Source organism: Anser anser (assembly GCF_964211835.1).
Source record: "Anser anser genome assembly, chromosome: W".
NCBI lineage: Eukaryota > Metazoa > Chordata > Aves > Anseriformes > Anatidae > Anser > Anser anser.
The window spans coordinates 1,106,316-1,119,848 of NC_139731.1; positions in this window are offsets into that span (position 1 = coordinate 1,106,316).

Below are 13,533 nucleotides of genomic sequence, written 5' to 3' on the forward strand. Positions count from 1 at the left end.
TAGAGAGCATTATGGTTACTGGTAGGAAGTTGAAATGAAATAGTCTTGGAGCTAACCCAAGTCTCCTTCTTTTTTTTTTTTTCTTTTTTTTTTCCCAGTTTTCCCTCCTTTCAAACTACATTGAGAGTCATAAGGCAAATAAGCTTCCAGCTGACTCTGCACAGGAAGGAAGTCTGGATTTCAAAGTACTAGAGAGTAAATGATGCAATTAGGTATCAGGATATTCGAACTCTCCAATCCAAACAGAGTTAGTCCTCCTGAATAGCAGCAGCCACAGTACTGCACAAACACAATTACACAAAGGATGTGTTCATTACAATGTGAAGTTTACCAAAAACAAAGTCTTTTTTTTTTTTTTCCCCAATTAGATGTCTATTTAAAGTCCTTCTGGTTTAAATCAAGCTGCTCTGCTTTGCCACAGGAGAGCAAGGAGCAGCCACAGGCGCCGTGCTGCTCCCAGCCAGCAGCCTGGCCCCACTGCGGGGCACACACGGCTGCAGGGATGCCTGTGCAAGGCAGCAGAAAGGGAGACGAGGCCTGCAGCACAGGGGATTTCCTGCATGCCACATCCAAAATCCTTCCCCCACGGAAGCCCATGGAAAGTGTCCCCAGTCTGGTGGAGACAGGCATTTGAGTCCACAGGAAAAGGCCTGGTCCAATGGAAATGTGTGCGCTTGGGTGCAGGGCTGCCCTCATGCAGCTAATTAGTGCAGAGAGCTATGAACATGGTGGTGTGTGCCAGCATAGATACTCATCTGCTGCTGTTGGTGCCACTGAAGTCCAGGCCACATGCTCTGCTAGCCCAAGGAGTGTTCAAGCTCATGTTTCTGCTGGGGCAATAAGAGACATCCAGGCACTGCCCCGCTGGTGGGGTCCTCACCTTGAGCCTCTGCCCAGGGCATATCATTGTCCTGGAGAGATGGTCCAGCAGGGTGAACCAAAAGCATATACAAACGTGTGACATTACAGGGGATGTATTAATACACTGATAAAAAATGACTGCTGATGAGACTTGGCCCATCTCTGCACAAGGGCTGGTTCAGAGATCTGACAGTTCAGGTGCCAGTCAAGAGCTACCAAAATCCTTTTAGGTTCCCCCATCATCCTTGCTGCAAAATATACAGTGTGTTTTGGATGTAAGCACAGCTTTTGCAAAATATTCAAAATATGACAAGCTAGCCCATCTGTCTTCGATTTTAAAAATTTATAAGCTCTACACATTCAGAGACCTCATAGGCATTATGAATTTATGTTACTTAGTGTAAGCCAGCAGTGCTACTACTCCTTCAAAATATGTTACAATTTTATTGTAACTCTAATTCTTCTCCCGTAGATATTAATAGTTTCCCTTGTAGCACAATCTTGAAAACATTAGGTGGTACAGGAGGGAGTAGAGGATATGAACCATATGTTATTGGAGGGTTACACACATCCCACTACAAGTGAGACAACACTAAAATTAGATTACATACCTGCAAATGAATAGAAACAGCCATGTGTGTGGCTGAGAATAAATAAGAATCTTGAAACCTCAAATTGCAAAGTCATCTGACATTAATTGTGATATGCAATATCAACATCTTAAACCTACAATGTTATTTGACCTGTGGTGCGTGTAGTGGGAAGAAATAGGACAATACAGTAGGAAAGGCAGTTTAATAACAAAGCAGCACTTGTACGTGTTTTATATGCTGCTTAAATATTTGAATTACAATAATTAATGGAATAGCATGTTATAAAATTTCATACTTGGAGTGTTGATAAGTAAAACGTAGGAGTGCTTAGAGAATAGCACAATGAAAACTCTTTTTGTGAACCTGGGCCTTTAAAAGTGAACAAATTCAGTATGCAACTTGATCTTTCAGGTGGTTTGGATGAAGATTTCTATTTGCAGTGTTCTCTGAAATACTGCAAATTATAACCAAATGTATATATGCTACATTTTATTAGAGTTCTGGAGTAACAGTTAAGGTATTGACCTAAATATTGATAAAAGACAAAGATATACATCTGTTTCAGATACAGAGTAGTTACGGATATATAAATACAGAAGGAAAGATCCTCTGCTTGTGCAAAGCAACCTTCTGTTGTTGCACACAGTGAGGTTATCCCAATGAATACCATCTGGTTACATAGCCTATGCAAAACAAAGTGTTCAAAATTGTGTATATGTGGGTATTTTGCACTGTGGGTCATAGTCTTCACCAGGCAAGTCATTCTAAATGGACAGTATTTCCTGTATCCTTAATGTAAAAATTCCAGTTCCTGCCATTGCAAATACGCAGCTGTATTTAAGTCCAACTTGCAGTCATTTCATTAACACTGCGTTCACATACCTTTTGTTTCCTTACTTCCTTTATCATTTTGAGTTTTAAGAAAAATTTGTTTCTGTACAATGGGACAAATCTCAATGCCAGCACCAATCAAAAGTTTTCATATTTGTAAAGCACAATAAAAATAAGACATTAAAAAATATTGTAAGAAATACAACAATACTAGCTATCTACCTAGCACCATTTTGCAGCTGTGCAAAAGTGGAGCAACTCTAATTTTCTCTTTATGTCTTTCTACCAAAACCAATAGTTACTGTGACAGTGTAACTGAAAGCTTTCTTCCAGTGCATGCAGACAGAGAAGTAATGCTGGTGGAAAGGAAGGAACGTGGTCCCATGAAGCCAAACCACCTACACCAAGTTACTGTTGCTTAAAAAATGAAGGCATAGTTGGGTGCACAGTTCACATGTTTTACCAGGAGGAGAGCTTGAGTGCTTTGGACATTTGCATGGAATTTCTGGATGTCCATAATTCTCTTACGTCTCTCGTATATCCACATATTAACTCTGCAGCACACACAAAACTGGTCCCATGCTTCATGACCTGCTCAGACCTATTGAATTCTGCACATTTTAGATGTGTCTGATCCACTGACCGTGTGTGCCAACCATGCAGTACACCAAGAGTATAGTCAGTATAGCCTAAAGGTAATACTGCTGGAATAGTCCTGAAATGAGAACCAAGGACACATACCTTCATAAGTGGATTTTGTGTCCATCTTGGCACCAGAGATGTCTCTCGTCTCACGGGGGAGGCAAGGAAGTACTTGACAGATAGGGTGGGGGTTATAATCTTGTCTATAAATGGAGGTCAAATCCATGCTCTCATCACTCTTGACATGCTTTTCAGGTACTTTAAGTTTCAATGGCAACACTTCATGAGCTATGTAATCTCTCCTGTGAATAATAATTTCATTATGTCTTTTTTCTAAAGGACAAAATTATGCTCCTTCTGGACATACGCAGAAATTATTACTTCCTCTTACCTTCACAACCTAAGCAAGTTTGGATAGGATACAAGCATTAATGAAACACACTAGCCCTTCACTTTTGGAAATCCAGATTCTGAAAAAGGAACTTAGGCAGCTCTGGACAAACTCAGGCAGGACAGATTGCCCCTTCTCTCCACCGAGCAAGGTTAATGGCCTTCCTCAAAGCTATGTCTGTTATCCAGGGAAGTTATACCAGAAGACGTAACTTCTTTTATAAAGCCCAATAATTACAGCAGGCTATCTAGGCATGACAGAGGGAACAGCCTTCCCAGACAATGCATTGCACAGCTGTTTAGCCCCGGATGGAGAGAGAACAAAACATTTTTCCTGCTAGACACCAACTGAGAAACGAAACATCAGTGTGGTCAGACAGGCAGCTTTTTCTCATGTACCGTTGTAAAATAACTATGTTAAGATACTGGGGTAGTGTTACGTAACAAAACATCACAGAAACAAGATGGAGAAGAAAATTACATCACCGTCTGACATTCACTGACCTGAACCTATGTCACCACACACATCCTCTTGTATAGGACAGACAGCCTGCTGCCTGGCACCAGAGAATTCAGTTTCTAGTGTCAGAATAATATTTCAATGGTATGCCGATTTGTTTACACCTTTGGCAGCTGGGCAGGAGAAACGGTCAGTACTGGAGCTATTCTAATATTAACAGTACATTTTCTGAGGCTCTGAATTTAATGTATTAGTCACATAATTTAGGAAATAAACAAGATTCTCAAAAGACTGTGTGGCAGAGGGAAGGAACATTCACACTGCAAATTTTTAAGTATGGGGTAAAAACAGAAATGCAAAAGTAAATAATTCCAAGGGCATCAAGAATTCCTTATGTAGATGTCACACAAGTTGTAGCCACTTGGTATCCTTTTTTAAGGGGCCAAGAAAAGGCAAGCAGCAATAAAATAGGCATGCAGCAGCCTCAGTAGCAGGGAGGGTTCAATAACAGAGATGATCTTTCCCAAGCCACTCTCAGAGCACAATAAAACCCAATTTTGAAGCAGCTGAGCCTGTACTGGGGCATGTAACTGATCACAGGCAGGTGATTCTTCACCAGTGTGATCAAGCATTTCTTGGCAGCAAGAGCACTTTCTCTCACTCTGTCTATTGCATTGCAACAGAACCTGTAGTGGAGACAACAGCGGACAGATTGATGGGCTGGTAAGTCAGTGGCAACCTGCATCCAAGACACTGTGAAAAGTGGTACTGCCTACAACTCCTGAACTTTGTCCAGGAGGCTTATTGCTTACCTGCAACATCTGATGCTCAGCAGAGGGTTCACTCCATCAATTCACTCTGCCTGAGAGGAGTTTAATCACACAGAAGTAGAGATCCTAGCAGAAGTCTAACATATGGTGACACCTTTACACTAGGCCTTGGCACTTTCCAGGTGGATGTCTTTTCTTGTGAGTGCTGCCCAGAGGACAGCAAGATTTGCAATCCAATGGCTAGCAGCTCAAGCTCTGTTTTCTGCTCTTACAAGGGTAGGTGATTTTTAGTTGTTTGATAAAGTGCATGCTCTGAAGAAGCAAGTAGAATTAGTTTCTTCTTTTCAGAAACTTTTCACTAAACTTCAGGAGTAATAGTTATTATAGGAATAACCATCCTTGTCCAAGCAAGGGTAGTTTTTCTGGTTGACCAAGAAGTTTCTAGGACTCCTTGACAGAACCCACATAGTGGCTGCACCTCCTTACTGTCCTTAAGAGGACACAAATGAGCCCAGGATTTATGGGCAGACACATAGACATCTAGCTGCTTCGGCTCTAGGTGGGAGGCACACATAGAAGTGACGTGTGAGAATGTCTCATCAAAGCCCTCTCAGTCCCTGCTGAAACCTTTAACATAGAGAGAGGCATCCCTAATATGAGTGAAAGTCAGGCATTTTGGCCTTCAACGGCAACATTTGTGTTTTAGTTTGACAACTCTTAAAAAGGCATAGAGAGGGGAAGGAGTTCATAAAGCTTGTCAGGATAAGGACATACAGATGGTGTTAAGAGTTTATTAATAGCCATTGGCATCTCCTTGGTCTCTTACTCAGCTCAGCAAAGGCAAGTGTGAGGTTGTTTGTGACTGTGCCTCTGAGCACAAAGAAAGCAAATATCAGGCAACAGTGCAAGTGTGAGGATTTCTGCTGAACACCAGCACTGGGCTGCAGCATAGCCGAGAAGAAAAACTGCCCAGCACTACACAGGGACTACCCTGAGGAGCACACCCACACCCCCCTTCCAGTCATCAAGCTTTACCATATTCATACCTCCTCACAAACCAGTCACTCGTGTTACAGTGTACAAAGTGCCACACAAAGCACAGAACAAAAGAAAAATACTCCCCAGATATCATCCGTAGTTTCCCAGGCAATATTTCAGCTTCTTTCCCAGAAGCCTTCCCAAAACAGGAAGCAAGCAAACACCAGGGCCATAACCATGCTGCTGTGGCCTGTGTTTTCTTCAATCAGATCACATCTCAGCCTCCTGGAAGTGCAAGAAAAATAACCGCTTCCCTCCACTGCAACAACTGGCCTCAGACATCCATCACTCCTCACCAGTGCTTGTATAACCCCAGAGTTGTTGTCTTCGGGTTCCCCTTGTGGAAAGCAATCATTTTTGTTTTTTCTATTGCCCATCTCTAAAACACACATTCTCTAAAACACAACCCTCATTCTCATTCACTCCTTTTCGTACTTTGCAGTTGAGATGCCTTCCATGGGTATCTGTGCCATCTTGTACTCATCCTTTGGTTTGAATGAGTCTCTGGGAAGTGTGCAGGGTTAAAGGGGGTATTTCTCCATGTACTCCGATAGCACACATGGCTTCTCGCTCTTGTCATAGGGCCTGGTGGGCAGATGTGGACAATGGTGACATCTGCAAGGGAAAAAAATAACAGGGGATTTAGTGCCTCACAGGTCATTTTAGATAGCTGACTGAAAATACCTTCTATAACCTGGCTGCAGGGTACAACTATAAAACAGTGGATAAGTGACCATTGCAATGAATGCTATAGCTTTGATTATACCAAGTCCAAAATCACACCCTGCACAAAGAATGGGTTGTTTCTGTCTTATTCCATAGCCTGCAGTCACAAAAAGTCAGCAAAGCCAACAAAAACAGCCTAAGAAAAACATGTTCACCTGGATGAAGAAAATAAAAAAAATTAATCTGAAATACAGTCAAGTACTCCATATTGTACTGGACTGGAAACTCCATTTAATGTTCCTTTTGTTCCATTTCTCATCAATTTATTGTCCTACTTTGCACACTTATTGAGCTCACTTGAGTAGATAAGTGACAGTTTGGGAGTCTCTATTCACTCCTCCATGAACTCATACTTGGACAGCAGTGCTCTGGCTTTAAATGACACACATGCAGGAAAATAGAGACATGAACCATAATGATCTCGATGTCCTCCTGCCATAACTAGCTGCACTTGTTCTGAGATCAGCAGAAACAATACCAAGGAAGTATCTCCTATGAAAGTCTGAGCATACATGCTGAGAGCAGATGTTTGTACCTTGATAAACAAATAGACACCTTCTATGATCAGGCTCCTGAAAACTTACAGAACAGCTCTAAAGATGAAAATAATGATATGAATAATTTCATCACATTTTTGCTATTTGCTGTTCTTTCAGTACTTCACAGAATCCTTCCTTTTCTGAAAAAGCCACTTCTGTAGTAAGCCAGAGCCTTCAGATTAAAGTAGTTCCATCAGCTCCCGTAGATCAACAATGTGATGCACCAGCACAGGCCTTGCTGCTGGTGAGTGGGCACATCTGAAAGGAGAAGCTATACTGCAGCACATTTAAGGTGTCAGGGTGGGGGAATGAAGGCTGCCATGTAAACAAGAGAATCAACAGACGGGCGAACAGAACAATCCACCCTTTGGCTCTAGTGGAGATTTTCTGGAGGACAGCACCTAAAATATGGAAAACATCATTTGTTACTTCCCAAAGCAGTTATGTAAGTTGTTGACTGCTGGTGCTGACTTTGAAGGCATCGCTGTTTCTGCCAGCTGAAGCTTCTAAAACCTCTACATCACTGTAAGTATATTAGTTCTGGAGATAGTCTCGTATGAAGCCAGATGACCACTCCTAAAGCTGTGGTGCTTTCCAGTCTGTTTTCACTTATATAGCTGTATACACTAGATGTCACTGTATGCTCTCCCAGGAAAGGGTCAATTTCTACTGCTACTTGCAGTGGCACATAGAAGTGCCATAACTCCTAGAGATCAGTGAAGCTATCCTGGAATGACTTTTTCAAAACAACAAAAAACATGGCATCCTCCTACCTATCTATGGATTTGAGTCAATACAGGTCTATTGACATGGTAAACAATAAATTTCTCAGTATGGAACCCTGAGGTAAAGTTACTTCTGAAGCTAAAAATTCTTAAAATTAGTGTTGATTAATATATGCTTACTCCCTTAAATTAGACAAAACAAAATCAAAGTCACATGCATTCTATTTTTTTCAATGAGAGTAAATCTTAGAAACATGGAAATCGTCTAAAACATATCACACTTATTTTAGGGGCTCACCAAATTTCTTAATTAATACTGTGTCTAAATCCAAAGCAGTTACCTATTTAGAAGTCTGTACTCTGTCTGAGCAACATATTATTTACCAGGCTGCAGGTGTTTTACAAAAGTTGTGTTACTGAAAGGAATGGTAGGTAAGTGACATTTTTTGTTTTCTTCATGAATGAAAGAGGGCTGTGTATAAAACCAGTTTGTGTTTTTCATTATAGGATTGTTGCTACTTGTCTTCAGCGTTTCCTGCATTGCTTTTTATACAAAATCCTTTAGGCCATGCAGAACTGTATAACATTAAAGCTGAGCTACTGTTGCGACTTCTAGCCTAGACATGACAAGGCCAGATTTGTTAAAACTCAGACACTTTTCAGAGACTTTGCAGAGCTGAAACTATGGAGTTATCATTTCTTGAAGCAGATTCAGTATTATTCTCTACCAATTGCTACTATTACAGGTGTTCACAAGAGCAAAAATAAGTCCCGTTACAGAATCAAGATCTCTCAATGCTGGATGCTTCTCCCACACATAACAACAACAACAACAACAACAAAAAGGCAGTCTAGCCATAACCAGGCTCAGTTGTGGCTTCAAGCAAAGGGTGAAACAGAAAATATTTGTGTATCTGTAGACTGGCAATTAGTGCGACTTAATAGGAGCAAAAAAAGCTTTGAAGGCCCAGCATCCACCATACAGACACCTTAGGGTGGGTTTACCCTAGACGAGCTCCAGTCCAGTGCTCTGCCAGAGGAGCCGGAGATCCTCTCTCTTTGTGAAAGGAGCTCAGACAAGGTACTGCAAGACTGCTCCATAATGTGCACCAAAATGAGGACACTGAGGACTAGCTGATTTTCTGCAGAAGCTCACTCCTGACTGGAACTAAAATACCAGCATGGATTATCCAGCACTGGTGACCTCCTTCTTTCCGTGCTGTGGCCAGGCCAGAGCAGCGTGCGGAAGGCTTATCCTGTCAAAGACAGACTTTGGATCTCACCATGTGATTTCTTCCCAGAGACATAACAGTTTATGTCCCTTTCCAGTTTGATTTAAACCTGCTGGAGTCAATGTGAACTTTGCTGATTAAGGACTTTAGGAATAAGCCTATGGGACTCACAGTGAGAGGAGGCCTCTGGTTTTATGTCTCATACATCATTCCTGTCAAAGTCAGAGTGTTCCCTTCTGAACGTATGCTTTCCAGTGCTCCATCTAGTCCAGATTTGAGTTATTTATTTAAAAGAGCTTCTATACTTAGCAAAATCACTGTTAAATCAGATGTTGAGCAACCTAGGGTCAGTCAATGTCTGCTTACTCTTGCTTGTCCACATGACATTCTTGAAATGCACTTTGTGACAAAAACCTTCCAAGCACAAGCTGCACTGACACTTTCTGGCCACACTTGTGGTCTTTTAGCATTCCTATGAATTATTCCTCATCCTCCAAGGGAAAATGATCTGCCTATTCTTTCTGCTTCAAATCTGTTGGCTTCACACTTCCCTTAAGTGCACTTTCTTCCCACTGCTGTCTTAAAGTCTCTAACACAGCAAGCTAGTCTTAAGCTTGACTTTGGAATGTGTTGATGAGGCCCTTATGTTAGCTTTTTATGACAGAATTCACTCAAATAGGGTGGGGGAAATAGCTATACCACCTTGTTCACCACAGCCCTGCAGTAGCACTTTGCAAATAAGGAATTAATGACACTTCATTAACATCATCAGGTAGTATCCCATTACAGCTCACCTGCACACACACGGTGTGGAGGGGGTCTCTTCCAACACTAAGCTCCAAAAGTGTTCCAGAGCAGAGGTTCTGTGCAGTCCCCTGCCTGTGTCAGACAGGCTCTTTGCCACAAGCACTTGGTCCTGTATCCTGACAGACGTACACAAGGCAGAGGCCTGTGCCTACCCAGTGGCCCTGTTGGGAGCAGGAGACATGAGGGGTCCTGCAGATCAGCATGGCAAGGGTGGGTAGCCCAGATGCCCCTCCAGAAGACCACACAGTAGTAGGAAGGTAACAACAGTTTGCTGAACCTATGTTTTTCCCCTTGCAGGCATCTGGTTCTGTGAATACTAGGGGTCTTCTGAAGAGCCCAGGATGGGAAAAAAGGACAGGATCTCCTGCAGACAGCAGCAGACCTAGTTTGCCAAGCAGTTTGCCTTGTGATGAAGCTAAGCCTACATGAGGGACCAGCAAGATCTGGCGGTGTTTTATACCTCAACTATTCACCCACTCTTCATGTGTACATTTCTCCTTTCTCTGTTTTCAGGCACAAAACAACAGAATGAGATTTTTCAGAGTTAGCTCTTGGGAAAAGCACTTTCCCAAAAATAAACCCCTCACAATTGGGCAGAAATGCAAATCTGAATCTTCTGTCTTCTATTATTTTGCACTAAATTGCAATGTGTGCCCACAGATATTAGATTAACACACATTCTATCAGACTACAAGCGAAATATGATCGTCGTTGGTAACTCACCACGAACATATGATACAATAAAAGCTTCACTTCTGCATCTAAAGAGATATTATTGAAAATATTTTACTGAAGACTAATGTAAATAACAGAGCAAGACTCTCAAATATAAGGAATGGAAGAACACTAGACCTTGCATTTTGCTACACTTTACTACTTCTGGCATGATAAATATTTATAAAAGAACTACATAATTCTCCAGTACTGAATTCACTGTTATGTGGCTGCAGCAAGATGGCACACTAATGTCAGAACTAAACAGCCGAAGTCATGAATAAATGGTAGGTTACCTTACAGTTGCTATTGTTTTAGTACTGCATTTGTCAAACTGTACCTGATTTTCTAAATGCTGATGAGACCTAGATTTTGACATTTCTTAGGCTTGCCTGCTTAGATGTTTGTGTTTTTCTTCTTCTTTTCTTTTCTTTTTCTTTCTTTTTGGCTAATTCTACTCTGAGTTTCACTTGTCCAAATTATTCTTTACTTAATTGGGGTCTATCAAGTTAACCTGGCCAGTATTTGTAATCAAGCATGACAAGGAAATGCATAGGTTTTTTAGGCCCACTAAGAATTATGGAAGAACACCAGACTCTTGGGGGGTCGAATGCTGGAGAATTTCCATTTTGAACCACTTAGATTTCTAGTAGCCTAGAAGCAGACAATGATATCTTGAAAGCAAATATTTCCCAATAAGGGAACCTACTCTGCTGAAGTTTTGGACTCATTCTGCAAACATTTTCCATTTGGCAGAACTGAGCCTTCTGATTCCACATAGCCATGTGCTGTCCATATTTCCAACATAAAATTAGCAGTTATATACACTGTTGTATATGTAAATCAGCACATTAGTATAGAGGACATCAATGTAGGAAAAAATGTGACAAAATTCACATTCTGCAGTTTATACATTTGATGTGGGAAGTGACCCTAGACCTCTTATTCCCAGGCTACACTCTCAACCACAAAAGCAACAGCTGTCTGAGATTTGGATTTTATGCTTTGTAGATGAACAAGTAATGTGCTCTATGTAGTTCACTTAATTCTCAACAGCACCACCGAACACAAACTTTACACCAGTTGACATCAGCTCTCATCAGAAGGCACTGTCTCTGAAGAAAAAAGAAACTACTGCATGTCAACATGTCCTGCTAGTCCACAATGAGAAAGCCAAGAATTCAAAACAGCATTGGTAATAATTCACACTTGCTCAGCAATTTCATCCAAGCAAAGGATTCCAGATGTGCTGTCCATGTGAAAATAAGATGATCAGGACCTTGCCATTGTGGAGAAACACAGGGACAAAGACAGAAACATTCATATAGATGAAATACTGTATCATATGAAAAATACTATGGGCATGTGATCCTTAGGGTTAAGCATCAGGGTTTTTTTTGACTAAAAAGAGCACTCTCAGCTTACAATTGGAGATGTAACTTGTATTCTGATTAAGCAGGTTGAGGTGCATCAGCAAGTGTATGCTGCTGCTGAAACTCAGCCCACTTGTTATAGACCATTTTTGATGTACTTGTACCAAATTTGTTAAGTATGGAAAGAAAAAATATGTTCTGAAGCTATGTTAGCAGAATGTGGATAGCTAGGCAATAGCATGTAACTCACCTACCAGTCTGTGCAGTCAGAAGAAGATACTCTCAGCTCAACAAAAGTCTAATTGTTTATAGCCCTGGGGTCTTCAGTTCTGCTGTTACCTGTTCCCTCCCTCATATCACGCCACACGTACACCTCTATGCTACATCCCATGTCTGCATTTTCAAGGCCTCTGCTATCACACCAGGCCAGTATTGCCTTGCATTGCATCACTATGGTAGGGTCATAAGCTTTGCATTCTGCACAGAATAACTACAGGTTACCACTAGCTGTATAAAATTGTGGCAATAGAACATGACTGCGCAGAGACAAGCAGAACTAAAATAAATAAGGTGATGGCCACCTGGACATTAGAAGAATTGCTGTTAAGTTAAAAAGAATAAAACAAAGCCCCAGGCAAGCCAAGAGAAATTCAAATTCTAGTAAGTCCTGAGGTCTCGTAGAGTTAATACAGAGCCTGCAGGTTGTTCTAGTGATGGGAATCCTGTATTTATTGGGCTTTGGGGCTACACAAATAAAGGTATTATGGTCCCTCCTTAAATTTTATTTTGTCTCTAACATTATCCCCATGCCTAGCACAACAGAGGTTTTGAGGTCAGTTTCCTAGCAAAGTGCAGATACAATACTGATATCAATAATAGACATAATGTATGCATAACAATAAATAATATTTATTATTTAAGTTATATATGGGACCCCCAAACAGATTTTGTGAAAGAGCATGGCAGATATTTGTTTCTTCCCAAGTCAATAGTCAGTATCCAATTCCCTTCATCTCAGACAGCTCTATTGTTGGAAAACATTTTTAGCCACAGTTTTCCTGAACAAAAACTAACACCGACATAACTTCTGTATTCTCAAGAAAAAAGCAAGCCAAGAATTCAAAGTACATTAAAAAATACAATGATCACCTATAACCTGTGGTAAGTGTATTGGTTCTCCTAGCCCATTTCAGAAAAAGTATTTCAGATTTACGGCGGTTTCAAAGGCAGATAAAAGAATATATGCAAGTCTGGAGAAAGGATTGAGTAAAGAATCCCCCCAAAAATGGAACTATACATTAAAAAGACAAATTCTGGAAAAATTCTGGAAAGCAAAACATTCAGAACTGAGAAGAAAAGTTCTTTCCACAAATGATGGTGTAACTTGTTGTCATGGGTTGGTGCATATTTTCAGGCTTCAGGCAGAAGGGTATTTGTAGCTTTCCCCTTTAGCTGCTCACTCCACATTTAAGGAGATCAGATTAGACGGAGGACAAATCAGATCTTGAATGGTAATGCATATTTTTCTACAGACTCTCACAATGCATACAAACAGCATTCAATCGTGGCTCACAAAGCAAGAATCTTCAGCTTAACCTGCTCATTCCTGTCTCATAAAATGCCCTCTGTTATGCGACATTTCCAGCTTCCATGGTGCAGCTAAGCAGTCTGCACCAAGTGCTGCATTGCAATCGGTTACACGTTGATACAGGTTGAAAACAAGCATTTCTTGCAACATCTTGCACAAGAGTGTTGTGCCCTCATGTGGGGGCATTAAGGTATGAACTATAGCTCTTCCCCTATGTAAGCTGATCATGCTGAGAGCAGCACTC